Raw genomic sequence first — 17,855 nt, 5'->3', positions numbered from 1 at the left:
ATTGGTTGGTGTCATCCAAATCCATTGGTTTTGAATGTGTTCTCAAGTTGAGTTCACAGTCTAGCTTCTGAGAACAATACCTTCTTAAGGGATAGCCAAGTGTGATTACAGTTCAATTAACTTGAAGTAGGCTTAATCAGCAATCAATCACTCTCACTTGATTCAATCAGTATAGATTACTCTCCAGGTGGGTCTTTGAGTATCTGCTAAATCCCATTATTTCATCACAATAGGATATATTATTCAACCTATATGACAGTAATTGGGAGGTCAAGTAATAATTTCCTACCATTTGTTTTTGGTCAAAGGCATGGTTTTGCCCAAAAAGATATTGTATTAATAAAAACATAATGGATAAGGAGATTGTGGATGGGCATATTCCCCTTTATGGTTGTCAACCCATCCATACCTTTTCATGTGGTAACTTTATTGTCCACATTCTTCCAGGGACCATACCCAGAAGATATATGCAGTATACTGGATACCCTTCTGTGGCTGTCACCCCAGAGGGATTTCTAACATTTTATAGTTTAAAGGACTTTAGGGTCATCCAGCATAGCTCTTACCCAAAAGGATGTATTTAATGTACTCAGCCACTGCTTGAATAACTGCAAAGAGAGGCATCCGCTACTTCCTGAGGCAGCCCATTCCATTTTAGAAAGCTCTAATTGTTAGCAAATCTGTCAGTGATTCCTATAGAAAAAGTCATTTCTCTCTCTCTCTCTCTCTCTCTCTCTCTCTCTCTCTCCTTCTCTCTCTCTGTCTGTCTCTGTGTCTCTGTCTCTCTTCATCTCTGTCTCTGTCTCTGTCTCTGTCTCTCTGTCTCTCTGTCTCTGTCTCTCTGTCTCTCTGTCTCTCTGTCTCTCTCTCTCTCTCTCTCTCTCTCTCTCTCTCTCTCTCTCTCTCTCTCTCGGTGCCACATCCGCCTGTTGTTTCTGGTTCTGCCCTCAGCAAACAAGGAGAATAAGTCTTGACTTATCTGTCCATCTGTCCATCCATCTATCTAATCTGTCTGTCTGTCTGTCTGTCTATCTGTCTAATCTGTTTGGGATTTTTTTGTGCCAGAGCTATATAAGGAATTCCCAATGAGGAAACTCTACCACTGTGCATTGACACATGATTAGTAAATTATGGTCTCAGAAAGTTGATATTCAAGTGCAAAAGAAAACGAAATCCTAAATTTCAATCTGGACAGGACCTTATCAATCATTTTGTCCAAGCCCCTCATTTTACAAACAAGGAAACAGAAACTTGGAGAGTTTAACTGACTCATAATATATTTGCAAAACTAGTATTGAAAAACAAATTTAATGATTTTCTACTATGCCATTTTAATGCTCACTCACTATTAGGCTACACACACACACACATACACACACACACACACACACATCTCCTATATAGGTAATGGTAAAGAAAGAGTCAACCACAGGTACTTATGAGAAGTAAGTTTAGATCTGTCAAAAACAATACTTGATATAATAAAAAATATTATTAGAAATGGAATTAGGCTAGTATAGGGTAAAGAAAATCATTTCCTCATGACTGTTTTTGGCCTCAGTGCTCCAGTAATTGGAGCAAGAACCCATGATAAAAAATAGTCATCAGCTTGTCCATTTAGCGGTCACTTCTTGTGGTTCCATGTGGAGGCTTTGTCTTGAAGAGAGGGTTTACAGATGTTGCTGCCACTAGTCAAAAGGGTGCTGTTGTTACTCAATGAGTATGCAGAGGATGGAGTTACTACCTATCTTTTTTCTTCTCTTTCTCTCAAGAGGACCTTAAAATTCCCATTGTACTGGGAGAAATCCCATTCTCCAGTCCTGACCTTGAGTTAACTTCCTCTCTTCCCAAGCTGGAAAGAAATACATCTCCCAAGTTTTTTTTATTATGATCATTATATGTTATTATGTATTATATATTATATATAATATGTTATATATTATTATCAATACTCCTTATTTCATATGATGGTCCTTCAGATACTCCAAGATGATATTTCATAAGACTTTTCCTCACCAGGTTAGCTAAGGATAGTTCCTTTGACCCAATTGTTGAATGGATATTTTATGTAGGATTCAAATTTTGGATAAGGATTGGACTGGATGATCTATGAGGTTTCCTCTTACTTTGAGATCCTGTGACTCTATAAGGCATGGCCATCCATAGTCAAAAAGGCAAGGTACCACTTATTTTACTGTTTTATACAACTGATAAATAATTCAAAGTAGAACATGGTGGAAAAGAGAGAGTAGTATTTTTTCAAGTTAGGATGTAAACTTAGGATGGCATTGCAAAATATAAGCTCCTTTAATTAATGAATGAAAAATAATTTATTGAGCAATTATGGGACAAGTACTGGGAATACAAATAGAAAAGTGAGTCAGGGAGCCAGGATAGTGCAATAGGAGGAAGAAGTACAATGAGCTTCCCTCAACAAATCTCCAAGCACTTAGAAAATACATCAGACAGGTTGATTAAGGTAGAAATTCAAGGGGAAAAAAGTAATAATAAGTCATTTTCCTAGCCCAGGTCCACATAAGGTGACAGACAAAGACATATGTGGGTGCTGTGGATAAAGCCTGGTCAGGAGCCTAATGCACAAAGAATTCCAGCACCCAGGTACTGAAGGAGGACAGAGATGGTGTCCAAAGGCAATGAGAGGTCCCAGATACATACTGGATCATCCCAACTGTATGAAGGGTGCTGGAACAGGTGTCAACTGGAAGCCTTGTTGCTCACTACCTGGTCCTAGGTCACAAATCCAGGGAAGGCTAAGGAGGGGTAGTGTTACAAGCTAAGAAGTGCTGACTGACCCTAGGCTGTATGGTATACTACACTTCCTGTCCAGTCTGAAGCCTGCAGAGGAATAATGAAGCCAAGAATTCCAGATGAAAGGGAAACCTATATCAGTGTCGTTCTAAATCAGCAGAGATTTCCGACTAGCAGAGTCTAATAGCAGTTTACTGAAACTCCAAAGTAGCCAAACCACAGGCTCAAAGGTCACACTCAAACCCAGGAACTTGCAGAGCCTCAGACCAGGAAAGGCAACCATCAGACCCTGCCCTGGATCAGACCACTCAGGAAGCATTGAAAGCTTTTCAGCAGCCCCCCCCCCCAGTCCTAGATGTTCTAGAGGTCCTGGAATAACACAAAACTCAATATCCTCCCCCAAAGCAACAACAGAACTATCCTAGACTTCTGCCCTCCAGAAGTGGGCAGAGCCTGGGGGGTGGCTAGGTGGTGCAGTGGATAAAGCATCAGCCCTGGGTTCAGGAGTACCTGAGTTCAAATCCGGCCTCAGACACTTAACACTTACAAGCTGTGTGACCCTAGGCAAGTCACTTAACCCCCATTGCCCCATGCAAAAAACAAAAAACAAACAAACAAAAAGAAGTGGGCAAAGCCTGGACCTAACATGAAGTCCAGAGTCAGAGAGAAGACTGGAAGAAGAAGGATACAAAAAAGAAAAAAAAAACTATTATAGTGACAGGGATGATCAAGATACTAACCTAGGGAGGCCAGAATTACTCCAAAATATCTACAAGAAAAGTTTCAAAGAAATAAATAGCTTGGGCACAAACTCAATTATAGTCCTTGGAAGATATAAAGTAAGAGGCTTTTTAAAAGTATTTAAAATGTTTTTTATAAATGAAATGAGAGCACTAGAGGAAAAAATGGAAAAGAAATGAGAAGTTTGGAATAAAGATTTGGAAAGGAAATTAACAATTTGACAAAGCAATTAACTCCATAAAAACAATGGAGCAGGGGTGGCTAGGTGGCACAGTGTATAGAGAACTGACCCTGGATTCAGTAGGACCTGAGTTCAAATCCAGCCTCAGACACTTGACATTTACTAGCTGTGTGACCCAGGGTAAGTCACTTAACCCCAATTGCTTCACCAAAACAAAACAAAACAAAACAAAACAAAACAAAACAAAACCAACAGACCGAATAGAAGCCAATGCTCCACAATACAATAAGAAATATTGAAGCAAAGTTAAAAGACTGAAAAAAAACTGACAATTTAAGATATAGCAAAAACAAATGACTTGGGAAACAGATCAAGGAGAGAAAATTTAAGGCCTATTGGACTACCTAAAAACCATCACCAAAAAAGAGCCTAGGCATCAAATTTCAAGAAATATAAAAGAAAACCACACAGATCTCTTAGAACAAAAGGGCTAAGTAAAAATTAAAAAACAAAACAAAGCAAAACTTCACCACTTAACTCTAAAAGGAATCCTAAGGAAAGAAAGAAGGAAGAAAGGGGAAGGGAAGTGGAAGGGAAGGGAAGGGAAGGGAAGGGAAGGGAAGGGAAGGGAAGGGAAGGGAAGGGAAGGGAAGGGAAGGGAAGGGAAGGGAAGGGAAGGGAAGGGAAGGGAAGGGAAGGGAAGGGAAGGGAAGGGAAGGGAAGGGAAGGGAAGGGAAGGGAAGTGGAAGGGAAGGGAAGTGGAAGGAAGGGAAGTGGAAGGAAGGGAAGGGAAGTGAAAGGGAAGGGAAGGGAAGGGAAGGGAAGGGAAGGGAAGGGAAGGGAAGTGGAAGGGAAGGGAAGTGGAAGGAAGGGAAGTGGAAGGAAGGGAAGGGAAGTGAAAGGGAAGGGAAGGGAAGGGAAGGGAAGGGAAGGGAAGGGAAGGGAAGGGAAGGGAAGGGAAGGGAAGGGAAGGGAAGGGAAGGGAAGGGAAGGGAAGGGAAGGAAGGGAAGGGAAGGGAAGGGAAGGGAAGGGAAGGGAAGGGAAGGGAAGGGAAGGAAAGAGGAGAGAAAGGCATTTATTAAGTGTCTACTATGCTCCAGGCACTGTGCTAAATGTTTTAGCAATATTATCTCATTTAATCCTTACAACAGCCCTGGGAGGTAGGTACTATTATTACCCCCATTTTACAGATGAGGAAATTGAGGCAGACAGAGATGAAGTGACTTTCCCAGGGTCACACAGCTCATAAGTGTCTAAGGCAGGATTTGAACTCAAGTTTTCCTGATTCCAGGCCCAGCTCTCTATCCACTGCTCCTCTTAGCTGTCTCTAGATAGAGCTTCCTGTGGCACTGTTCCACTAAGCCCTTGGTCCTTCATGGGAACTGGGAATCAAGGATTGGTTCAGGAGAGGAGAAAAGCTTCTCCCAGTGCTTATTCTATTGGTACCTGAAATACCACAATGAGAACTTGCATCCACAATGCCTGGCACATAGTGGGCTGATTGAATGAAACAGTGAGCTCATTGGATGGATTAAAGTGGTAGTCAAGTCTAGTCAATAAATCACTAGTCTGCACATTCTGAAAAGCAGATTCATTCCTCCTCCTACTCAAATCCCTCAGTCAAATCACCCTCTATATTTGACACAATACTAATGGTGAACCAGAAGCTGGGGAGTCTGAGATAGAGAGAAAACCCCACTGTGGGATGAATCTTCCAAACCAGATCAATCTGAATTCAATTATTTAATCACTCTGGGTCTCTGCACTTGAATGGATGAGGCCATGGGAAAGAACCAACACATTAGAAACCACTTAGCTTTTCAGAATGAGAAAATAAAAAGTAAAAAGTAAAAAGCCAACAACAACAACTCTTAAGTGGAATTTCTTCTGGCCCTGAGCAATTCAATTGGGAACCAGAGATCAAGAGAAGAGAAACTAAGAAGTGGTTTCTCCAAGAGAGAGAGAGAGAAAGAGAGAGAAATTCCAGATATTGAGAGGGGCCAGCGCCTGCTTAGTTATGGGGACTTAAGCATCTCATAGGAGACTTTTAAAATATCTGCTTCCCTTCCCAACATCTGAGAAAACAAAAAAGGCAATGCCTTTCATCTCTTTCTTGCACTCATATAGCCTAGCTGTAGACGGCCTCTAAGATACCTTCCACCTTTAAGATTCTTCTATGATTCTGTTGGCTTCATTACAGAGGTTCTCCATTACATGGTAACTTCACCTAGGGATACCAAGGTGAGAACTCTGAGTCCTCAAATAGGCAATTGCTCCGTTGGATCTGTGACTCAATCAACTTGCTTATTTCCTCCAAGCAAGCAGATTGCAACCCATTCTGTGCAGTTCTTATGCCTGCCTTCCCATGTGTTCACCACTGGAAGTCCAGTCAATGGACTGCAGCCATTCTCAGCTTCTCTTGATATCCTGAGGGTACCAGGGGGACTCTTTGCTGTCCATTAGTCACCACTTGCCCTTCCCACATGTTCTGTCTTTTATTCCTATTACAAGCTTCCCTGATGACATATTTTCTTTTCCTTTTCTTATGGCCCATATATTTTAATTAGATTTAAATGCATTTATTCTCAAATTTATTTTGGTCGGAACTAAAACACTAAAAAAAGCATCTACTTCTATACAATAGAACACACAGAGAGGATAGCATATGAACTGGAAATTTCAATTTCATACTAGCTGCTTTAAATATGTTTAAAATAATAAAATATTATGAATTATGATAGGTGATAAAATAACTGTGATAAGGGAATGATAAAAAGAATATATATTTGTAATAAAAATAAACTTATAATATATGTGTATATATGTGCATATATACATATATACATATAAATTAAATGCTTTATTTTCATAACTGTCCTAATTATCTATACTTTCTTCTGAATTTCCTTCTGTCCCTTTTTGTGCATTTTAAAAAAAAGTTTCTCTCTCTCTTTTTTTTTTGTAAGTCAATTGGGGTTAAGTGACTTGCCTAGGGTCACACAGCTAGTAAGTGTTAAGTGTCTGAGGTCAGATTTGAACTCTGGTCCTCTTGACTCCAGGGTCATTACTCTATCCATTATGCCACCTAGATGCCCCTAGTCTTTCAAAGCTATTTTTCCTTACAATGTTGTTGTTTTTGTGTAATGTAGAGCATGGAACATGCACAGAGGGCATCTGTGGGCTCAGCTGATGCAGCTTCCTCAAATGAAAGTGTGTAGGGACCCTGCCTCTGGGAGAGGCATGATGACATAGAATGGAATTTCATTTGAAAGACTATGGAGAGGCAGCTAGGTGTCACAATAGATAGAGCAACAGCCCTGGATTCAGGAGGACCTGAGTTCAAATCCGGCCTCAGACACTTGACGCTTATTAGCTGTGTGACCCTGGACAAGTCACTTAGCCCTGATTGCCTAAAAAAAAAAAAAGACTAGGGAGAATGAATAGACATTCTGTATCTGGTTCTAAAATGCTGACCATGTGGTTAGGAGGAACTTTTTAAAATGTGCTGCATAGGGAGCAACTAGGTGGCACAGTGGATAAAGCACCGACCCTGGATTCAGGAGGACCTGGGTTCAAATCCAGCCTCAGACACTTGCCACTTACTAGCTGTGTGACCCTGGACAAGTCACTTAACTCTCATTGCCCTGCAAAAAATAAATGTGCTGCATATCCAAGACAATCCCAAAGGACTAATGATAAAGTATACTATCTACCTCCAGAGAAAGAAGCGATATTGAATGAACACAGACTGAAGCATGCTACTTTGCATTTTCTTCTTTTTTCACTTGAATATTTTTATATAAAATGACTAATATGATAATGTTTTACATAATCGCACATGCATAACCTATACCTGATTGTCCACTACCTCAGGGAGGGGAAAGGGGAGGGAGGAAGGCAATGAGAGGATAGAATTGCAAAGTGAAATAGACAAAATCAGGGAAACAACTTTTACAAGTATAGTGAGTACAATTTGATTCTCACAGAACATCTGCTGCATAGCTGGACCTGGGGGCTTCTTCTTAAAACCAGAGTCACCCTCTTTGGTCATCTTCCTGATATCTGGTGGTATGATTCCTTTGCCCACGGCACACTGTTTGACGAGACAATGCTATAAGGACATCCATAGAAACTTTTTTCCCTTTGATGCCTTTTGAAAGACCTTGGCCCTTGACCTCTGCATTTTTCTTAAACAAACATTCTTTTTTTTTTTTTTTTGGTGGGACAATGGGGGTTAAGTGACTTGCGCAGGGTCACACAGCTAGTAAGTGTCAAGTGTCTGAGGCCAGATTTGAACTCAGGTCCTCCTGAATCCAGGGCTGGTGCTTTATACACTGTGACACCTAGCTGCTTGACCTCTGCATTTGTACTTTTTTGTTTCAGGTGAAGGATCTTAACCCCGAGATCAGGAGAGGGAGCCACAGAAATATGGGAATTAAAAGTCTAGGTTGGGTTTTGCAGCCAGCCCATCATGAATGCCCTTTAGTAGCCTTTTGGAGTACTCTTCAAAACTTAGCCCAGGGAAGCTGAGTAGAAGATTTTTCTGAACAGTCATGCCACACCATCTGGACATGAACTCCATGGGACCAGTATTATGTAGGAACTGTGCTGAGTAAGCCTGCTTTGCTTGGAGACTGAGATGGGACAGAGGAGGGTATGCCACTAAGGTAGTGGGGAAAATGTTTGTAATGTGTTCTTGATGTAAATACCCTTTTCAAAAGCTAATTGATGTTAAGTAGTTAAATGGAAGTAGGGCTCAAGTCACTGGTACTTAACAAAGAGGGTACCATAGCTGGTGGGGGCTTAAACCAATGGCAGTAGAGAAGAGATGCCCCAAACTCTACAAAGTGCCCTTGAGGGCAGATGTTCTGTGAGTATCAAATTGCACTTACTATACTTGTAAAAGTTGTTTCCCTGATTTTGTCTACTTCACTTTGCATGTTTAGAATATTCAAGATCTTCTAAAATATTTTCTTTCATAATTTCTTACAAAAATATTTCATGACATTCATATACCACATTTTGTTCATCCCTCCCTCATTCGATGGGCATCCCCACTGAATTTTAATTCTTTTCTGTTCTTTTTAGAACTGGAAGAGATCTTGGAGGCCATGTTCCTTTGTGTTCCCATTACTTTTCAGAGTGTCTGGCACATAGGGAACTCTTAATAAATGCTTTTTGATGGATTGTTTAACCTCTTAAATCAACCCCCTCTTTTGACAAATGAGGACATGGGCAGCTTGAGTGGTGAAGTAACATCCATAAAGACATAAACAGAGTTAGTGGAAGAACCACAGTTAGAATACAGGGATCTTGACCTTTCCATACCAGGTCTCCTTGAATTTAACCTGAAAACTGTAAATATTTGTCTTGTGACTAGGGGTTGGTTCTCACCCAGAGGATGACTCAGACCAGGAAGATATCTCCAAACTCTCACCAAGGAAATCTGAGCCCTTTGCATCAAAAATTTTTTCACCCTAAACCCACCAGCCAACAATAGACATACATTGCTTGAATCTCAATGGTCTGATTGGTGGGGTTCAAGCAGTCCAAAGCAGGGGTCCTTCTCACAGTCACACCCTATGTTTCCATTAAAAGCATCTAGCCAGAGCTTAAGGGTGACTACATATCCTAGAAACCAATTTTCCTTGGGGGAGAGGGGGGAGGTGTGAAATTGTCTATTTCCCTTAACTTCCCCAGAAATGACATGGTAGGACCAAACATATGAAAAACAGGAAGTCTTACTGCAGCACGGTGTATTCATCATTGTGGTGTTCTATCCTTTGTTCACTCTTTGGTGTTACTTGTTCATATGTCTGGGTTTCCTACCTTTGTGATCAAAGTAACCCTGCTATGACCTCTGTTGGGAACCACCTTGCTTCTCATTGGACACTTTCCCCAGAAATCTAGTCAAAGCAGCCTCCTGGGGCAGCTAGATGGCGCAGTGGTTAAAGCACCGGCCCTGGATTCAGGAGTACCTGAGTTCAAATCCGGCCTCAGACACTTGACACTTACTAGCTGTGTGACCCTGGGCAAGTCACTTAACCTCCATTGCCTGCAAAAAAAAAAAAAAAGCAGCCTCCTGCTCTCTATTTACCCTGGAATAGGGCACCATGACTAATTAGTCCCTATAGACACTGGTCTCTTTTCAACATGCCTGATTCTCTTGAATTGAAGCATTGCTGGACAAGATCTGAAACCTAGACATCCTTCTGATTTACTGAACCAAACAGGCAGGAGGCATTGCTTAGAACTTTGGTTAGTTTGGCTGTGGCAATAATTTTGACTGCACAAGGCATATAAGGTACATGCCTCATAGCAGCCCTGTGAAGTGGTTAGTGAAGTGGCACAGATGAGAAAAACAAAGACTCATTAAGAAATAATGAAAAAGAAAACAGATTCTGAAAATCCTGGAGAGTAGGAACTGATGTAAAGTGAAGTGATTAGAACCAGGAAACCAATGTATAAAGGAACAAGACTAATGTATAAAGTAACAAGACCAATTTATAAAGTAACAAGACAACTCTGAAAGCCACAGGAGCTCTGACTAAAGTTATGAGCGTTTTTGTCTCCAAAAAACCTGTGATGAAGCATTTTGCCCCCTGTCAGAGAGGTCATGGACTCTAAGTGGAGAAAGACATACATTTTTGGATATATCCACAGTGGCAATTCATTTTACTTGACTGGTTATTTGCCAACAGATTGTAAGCTCCTTGAAGACAGGGACTGTCTTTTGCCTCTTTTTTGGTATCCCTTACACATAGTGCAGTTCCTGGCACATAGTAGGTGTTAATAAATGTTAATTGATTATTATAATACATATTTTATTGAGTTGATGTTGATGATTATTTTGTGATTGTTATAAGATTTTTTTCTTTCTCTAATTTAAAAATTCAGATTATGGGATTTATTATTGGGGGAACCAATAGTGAAAACAATCTTTTAAAATACACAGAAGATAATCCAAATAAATAGAGACAGAAGTACCAACAAATAGGACAGCTTTGAAAGTGTGGAATTTATTATATACTTTTTTTTTAAAGGAAACAATATGAGATGAAGCTTCGTGGCTTCACAAGTCTTGTGTGTGTGTGTGTGTGTGTGTGTGTGTGTGTTCTACTGTGTGTATAAAAATGATCTCTTTCATAATAGGTTCAGACTTTTAAAAAATTGAAATTTAATGATGCAATTGGAATAAATGACCTCTAAGATCCTTTACTTATATGTGAAAGGGCATCTAGCACCTACCTTATAAGTTACTGTGGATGTCAAATGAAATAATCTATGCAAAGAGCTTCATGGTTGTCAGGGATTGCTGGTGTTCTTGCTTCTGTTATTCCTATGTGTCCCAAGTTTTCTCTACTCTAGGATTAATGCCTGCTGATCCTTCAACACTGCCCTTGCAGTCGATTTCATTCACCAGTGAGTTAATTAGTATTTACTACATACCTATTATGTGCCAGGCACTGTTATATACAGAAATCACGTACAGAAAAAGGCAAAACCAAGCCCCTGTCCTCAAGGAGCATAAAGTTTAATGGTGGAGACACCATGCCAACAACTAGGTACAGATAAAATATGGGATAAATGAATGGGGGTGATCTCAGAGGGAAGACTCTAGTATCACCCTCTGGCCATTCCCTGGCTTAGAAATATCCTCCTAAAACTGGTCGTCCATTTATTTTCTCCATCTTTTTATTTATTGTCTCACTTCTATCCCCATCCTCCATCTAGCTCCTATTTTATGACTCAACCGGTAATGAATCTTCCCTTTTTCCTCCCCTGGGCAAAGCCCCAGACACACCAGCTCTAGTTACAGCTCTTTTGGGTGGTGTTTAAGAGTCATATGACTTGAACAGTCCTTCATAGAATTTAGAGCTGGAAGGGACATTATGGATCATCTCGTCCAACTCCATCATTTTCCATATGAGGTAAAGTGCTTGATGTAAGCCACATACTAAGTAGTAGAGTAGGCCAGGGTTCAACCCCAGGTCCTCGGGATTACAAATCCATAGCTTTCCCCACTATACTACATTGTCTCAAAACTCTGGAGAGGAAAAGTCATAACTAGGCAGATTTGAAACACCAATAAACAAGGCTTAGAAATATTTAAAGGTATGGTATTATTTGCTAAAATAAATCCAGTATTCCCCAAATGGAATAATGGTGATGCTGGTGATCACGGTCATGGCGATGATGACGTTGATTGATGGTGATGATTGTAGTGATAATGGAGATAGTGGTGGTGGTGGTGGTGGTGATAACTTGGATTTTTGTATCACTTTAAGGACTGCAAAGCACTTAACAAATAGTACCTCATTTGATCCTCACATCAAACCAGGTTTTCACATGTGCTTGGGAGCACAGTGGATAAAGCATCAGGCCTGGAGTCAGAAAGAGCTGAGTTCAAATTCTGCCTCATATAATTACCAGCTCTGTGACCCTGAGAAAGTCATTTAACCTCTATTTGCTTTACTTTCCTCATCTGTAAAATAAGGATAATAATAGCACCTATTTTTTATTATGGATAATAATTACTTACTATTATTATTTCTAACAATAATAATAAGTGTTGTTGTGAGGATTGAATGTAATGCTTGTGAACTGCTTAGCCCAGTGCCTGGCACATAGTGTGTGCTAGATAAATGTTAGTTGTTGTTGTTAGTTTTTGTGGGGCAATGAGTGTTAAGTGACTTGACCAGAGTCATACAGCTAGTAAGTATCAAGTTTCTGAGGCTGGATTTGAACTCAGGTCCTTCTGAATTCAGGGCCAGTGCTTTATCTATTATGACATCTAGCTGCCCCTAAATATTAGTTTTTAAGTGACTTTCCCAGGGACCCGTAGCTAGGGAGTGGAAATCTGGTACGTTTCTCAGTTTCCATTTCTCTCCTGATATGTCTATTCAGAAAAAAAAAAAAAATTGGTGACTACCATATCAGTGGGTAAGCAAATAAAATGGTTGACCTCTTTTTGGTGTTTCTAGAAAGTCTTTTTTTCAAAGCGTTTGGACAATGGTGAATTCTTTGTTCTCCTATTTTGGATCCACAGACCCATTGCATCTAAATGTGTTAAAAAGTGGTTTCCCCTTGAATGACTCTCCAAAATGTTTGTTCTGTGCTATTTGGGAAGCTGTAAAATCGTTACTTTTCCCCATATTTTCAGTGGTTTTCATCATATATCAATCCTCAATGATTGGGCTTGATCCCCTTTTACTACTCCCTACAGTTGGGGGTGAAAGAATGTCCTTTAGCATCTCAGGCCCAAACCGATCATCTTTGCTTTATAATTGTCCACAAATATTTATTAAGCACTAATTCAAATCTGGCCTCAGACACCTACTAGCTGTGTGACTCTGGGCAAGCCACTTCATCCTGTTTGCTTCAGTTCCTTATCTATAAAATTATCTGGAAAAAGAAATGGAAAACGATTCCAAGATCTTTGCCAAAAAAATTGGATTACAAAGAGTTGGACATGACTGGAAAAAATGGCTGAACAGAGATACAAAGAAAGGCAAAAGACAGTCCTTGCCTTCAAGCAGCTCACAGTCTAATGGAAGAGACAACATGAAAACAACTGTGGTTCATCCTTCATCTTGAAGAGGACCAGTGACATCATGGGGTGAAGTCTTGACTCGTGTGTGATTTGGATCTAAGTGAAGCAGAGTGACGCAACGTCATCAGCTCCGTTGTCTCTTCCAGAGTCATCAAAGTCCAGTGGCAGGACAAAAGTCAGGACAACTGGAGATGGTCCAGGATGCAGTGATCTTGGTGTCTTTGGTGACTGACTAACCTCTGAGTGTTACACACTGCCTGCTCCAGCCGCCTTTATGACTGTTCGAACAAATTGTTCTCATCTACCCATTGCACCAGTGGAAGTCTTGACATAATTGCGGTAGATGGGTTTGAGGCCTATCTGTCAACCTCAACCTAGTTTAGCCCATCTGCTGAGACACTTTACCAGAGTGTGGCTGCTGTGCATAACTAAAGCTTCTTTGAGTTACAGGTGAGAATTGGGTGAAAGTGGACAATACCAAAGGTAGAAGAGCAGCCCTAAAAAGGGCTCAGCAAGCCCATGCGCCGGAGTTTCTAGTCCCTCCTTGAACACCTCATTTGATTCTCACAACAACCCTAGCAAGTAGGTACTTTTATTATCTACATTTTCAATTGAAGAAACTGAGGCAAAAAAAGTTAAGTGATCTGACCAAGGTCAAACAGCTAGTAAATGTCCGAGGCCAGATTTGAATTCAGGTCTCCTAACTTTGGCCTGGCACTCTTTATCTGCTGTGCCACCTTGATGGTTTCATCCAGTGTTTTTGAGAGCCTCCTGGAATTTTCTGAGGTGCCCCTGATTAGCAGACAAAGAGTTTTCTTCTCTCAGGCTGCTTGAGCATCATGAGGGCCTTTACCCAAGAGATGTCACCAAAGCTAAGAAGGCACATCAGAGACCAGCTAGTTACAGGGGTGTCAAACTCAACTAGAAATGGTGCCACCAAACCATTGTGAGGGCCAAAATTTGTTATACTGAGTGTTATTTGGGTGACTTGCCTTAGTATTGGGGTCCCGGAAATATGAGGGACCTTTTAGGGCCAGATGTGGCCCCTCCCAAATGAGTTAGCTAAAAACGGGAATATTAATCTTTACCACAAATAATTTTTACCACATCATACAAAGGATCTTTACTGATCACACATCGATTTAGAAAATTACATATAGGGGCAGCTAGGTGACACAGTGGATAAAGCACCGGCCCTGGATTCGGGAGGACCTGAGTTCAAATCTGGCCTCAGACACTTGACACTTACTAGCTGTATGACCCTGGGCAACTCACTTAACCCTCATTGCCTGCCTCCCTCCGCCCCCAAAATTACATATTAACATTGTGCAGGTTCTATTGGAATTTTTCCTATTTTGTTAAATATTTCCCCAAAATACTTATTTTGTAAAATATTTTATTAGATAATTTAAAGTATTTAAAATATTAAATATTTTAACCTGGTTGAGGCTGCACCAGGAAGTGTTGCTGTTCTGGTGGTAGATTTGACCCCTCCCTCATTTTACAGAAGGAGCCTGGAGAGGTGCAATGACTTGTCCAGGGACACTCAGCAAAGGTGAGATATATCCAAATATAAAAATATCTAAACATTCACTGGAGATGACTAATTTTACTCACTAGTTAAGGATCTAAAATGATCTCCTCCTACTCCACCTACAGCTCACTTGGAAACAGATGAATACATTGTATATTTTTCTGCACCTCCTCAGCTTTGCTCACCTTAGGCAAGCTTCCCACCTGCCTCACTTCTGTTAGAGTTCTGCTAGTAAGCCTTGGGCACCTTCAGGAGGCACCACGGCAACTTTCTGGGTCATGGTGATCAATGAACTCAAAGCTACCCTTTGGCTTCAAGGAAGATGCCGTCCATTGGGGGAATGAATTTGTAAGGGCAGGAAGTCCCATTGGTGGCACAAGAGAACAAGAGACTCCTTCTCCCAGGAGAATGATGTATGTGGGGTGGGTGGGAAGAAAGACCTCTCTTAAGAGGGATGGATTAGGGGGCAGCTAGGTGGCGCAGTGGATAGAGCACTGGCCCTGGAGTCAGGAGGACCTGAGTTCAAATTCGGCCTCAGACACTTAACACTTACTAGCTGTGTGACCCTGGGCAAGTCACTTAACCCCAACTGTGTCACTAAAAAAGAAAAAAAGAAAAACACAAAAAATCCAGAAATAGTGTGGTTCGATCTGCATCTATATGCCACAGTTCTTTTTTTCTGAATTTGGAGAGCATTTTCCATGATGAGTCCATTGAAACTATCTTGGACCACTGTATTGCTGAGAAGAGTCAAGTCTATCACAGTTGATCAACACACAATGTTGTTGATACTGTGTATAATGTTCTCCTGGTTCTGCTCATCTCATTCACCATCAGTTCACGTAAGTCCTTCCAGGTTTCTCTGAAATCTGCCTGCTCATCGTTTCTTACAGCACAATAGTATTCCATTACATTCATATACCACAACTCGTTCAGCCATTCCCCAATTATTGGGCATCCCCTCAATTTCCAATTCCTTGCCACCACAAAAAGAGCAGCTAAAAATATTTTTGTACATGTGGGTCCTTTTCCCTTTTTTATGATCTCTTTGGGAAAAAGACCTAATAGTGGTATTGCTGGGTCAAAGGGTATGCACAGCTTTATAGCCCTTTGGGCATAGTTCCAAATTGCTCTCCAGAATGACTGGATGAGTTCACAGCTTCACCAATAATGCATTAGTGTTCCAATTTTCCCACAGCTTCTCCAACATTTATTATTTTCTCTTTTTGTCATATTAGCCAATCTGACAGGTGTGAGGTGGTATCTCAGAATTGTTTTAATTTGCATTTCTTTAATCTATAGTGATTTAGAGCATTGTTTTATGTGGCAATAGATAGCTTTGATTTCTTTGTCAGAAAACTGCTTGTTCATGTTCTTTGCCCATTTCTCAATTGGGGAATGACTTGGATTCTTATAAATTTTATTTAGTTCCCAATATATTTTAGAAACGAGGCCTTTATCAGAAATACTGGCTATAAAAATTGTTTCCCAGCTTTCTGCTTCCCTTCTAATTTTGGATGCATTGCTTCTGTTTGTACAAAACCTTTTTAATTTAATGTAATCAGTGTCTTCCATTTTGCATTTCATAATATTCTCTATGTCTGTTTTGGTCATAAACTGTCCCCCTTTCCATAAATCTGAGAGATAAACCATTCCTTCCTCTCTTGACTGACCTATGGTATCACCTTTTATGTCTAAATCATGTACCCATTTTGACCTGATTTTAGTATTTATTGTTAAGCACACACACACCTTACAGATTCTTTTTGCATTAATATACATTGTATATTACTGTGTAATGGAATTCATTCTTTCAGTCTAACATCTTCACAACAATCCTGTAAGGAAGGGAGTATGAGTATTAGATTATGCCCATTTTACAGATATGAAGAGACTTAGGCCCAGAGAAGTCAGGTGACTTGTTCAAAAACACACAGCTGGGGGTAGCTAGATGGCGCACTGGATAGAGCATTGGCCCTGGAGTCAGGAGTACCTGAGTTCAAATCCGGCCTCAGACACTTAACACTTACTAGCTGTGTGACCCTGGGCAAGTCACTTAACCCCAATTGCCTCACTAAAAAAAAAAAAAAAAAGAGGGATGGATTAGGAAAGGCAGTTGATGAGGATGAAAATTGCCCCAGATAGTCAAGGGCACATGGACTGGGCACATCCCACAAAAGCTGTCGTTTTCAAAACATTTTGCCACTTGAATTTGTGATGCTAAGAGCGAGGAGCTCAAGAAGGGAAGAAAAAGATATTTTTTCCCTTTTTGCATTTGAATTCTGCTCCCAGCAGCAAGTTTCCATGCAGGCTTACGGCTCAGACTGGCTTTGTCGATGACTGGAGAATAAGTCCAGAGCAACCTGGCAACTCTTATGCCATAAAACCAAAATGAGTCAGATTTTTCTCAGAAGTGACCACTGATAGCTGTGAAAGTTTGGGGGCCAATTTAAGAGAATTGGGCTGACAGTAATGGGATGTGGGAAGGCTGGGAAGAATCCTAAGCCTGGGAGACCTGAGATGGTGCTCTTGGTCTTAGCTCTACTACGAACAAGCTTGTGGTGGTGTGGGCCAAGCCACTTATCCTCTCCGTGCCTCAGTTTCCTTATCTGTAAAATGAAAGAGATGAAACAAAACAAAACAAAACAAAACCAAAGGGGGCAGCTAGATGGCATAGTGGTTAAAGCACCGGCCCTGGATTCAGGAGGACCTGAGTTCAAATCCGGCCTCAGACACTTGACACTTACTTGCTGTGTGACCCTGGGTAAGTCACTTAACCCCCATTGCCCCGCCAAAAAAAAAGAAAGAAAGAAAGAAAGGAAGGAAGGAAGGAAGGAAGGAAGGAAGGAAGGAAGGAAGGAAGGAAGGAAGAAAGAAAGAAAGAAAGAAAGAAAGAAAGAAAGAAAGAAAGAAAGAAAGAAAGAAAGAAAGAAAGAAAGAAAGAAAGAAAGAAAGAAGGAAAGAAAGAAAGAAAGCGATGGAAAGGACAGCCTCTTGAAGGGCCTAACATCTCTCAGACCATGATTCTATGACCTTGTGATCTAATCCTGTTCAGCTCTAAAATTCAAAGTTCACC

General features: G+C 40.7%; 1 protein-coding gene across 1 annotated transcript in view; it reads right to left on the bottom strand.

The window, feature by feature from the left end:
* SLC1A2 (solute carrier family 1 member 2) overlaps window positions 1-17,855 on the bottom strand; it is a 220,645-nt gene that overhangs the window by 17,300 nt on the left and 185,490 nt on the right. The window lies entirely within an intron of this gene.

This window comes from Dromiciops gliroides, chromosome 6 (genome assembly GCF_019393635.1).
Source record: "Dromiciops gliroides isolate mDroGli1 chromosome 6, mDroGli1.pri, whole genome shotgun sequence".
In the NCBI taxonomy this organism is placed as follows: Eukaryota; Metazoa; Chordata; class Mammalia; order Microbiotheria; family Microbiotheriidae; genus Dromiciops; species Dromiciops gliroides.
The sequence above is the reverse complement of the archived record's forward strand: the minus strand, read 5'-3'. Positions and strand labels throughout refer to the sequence as shown.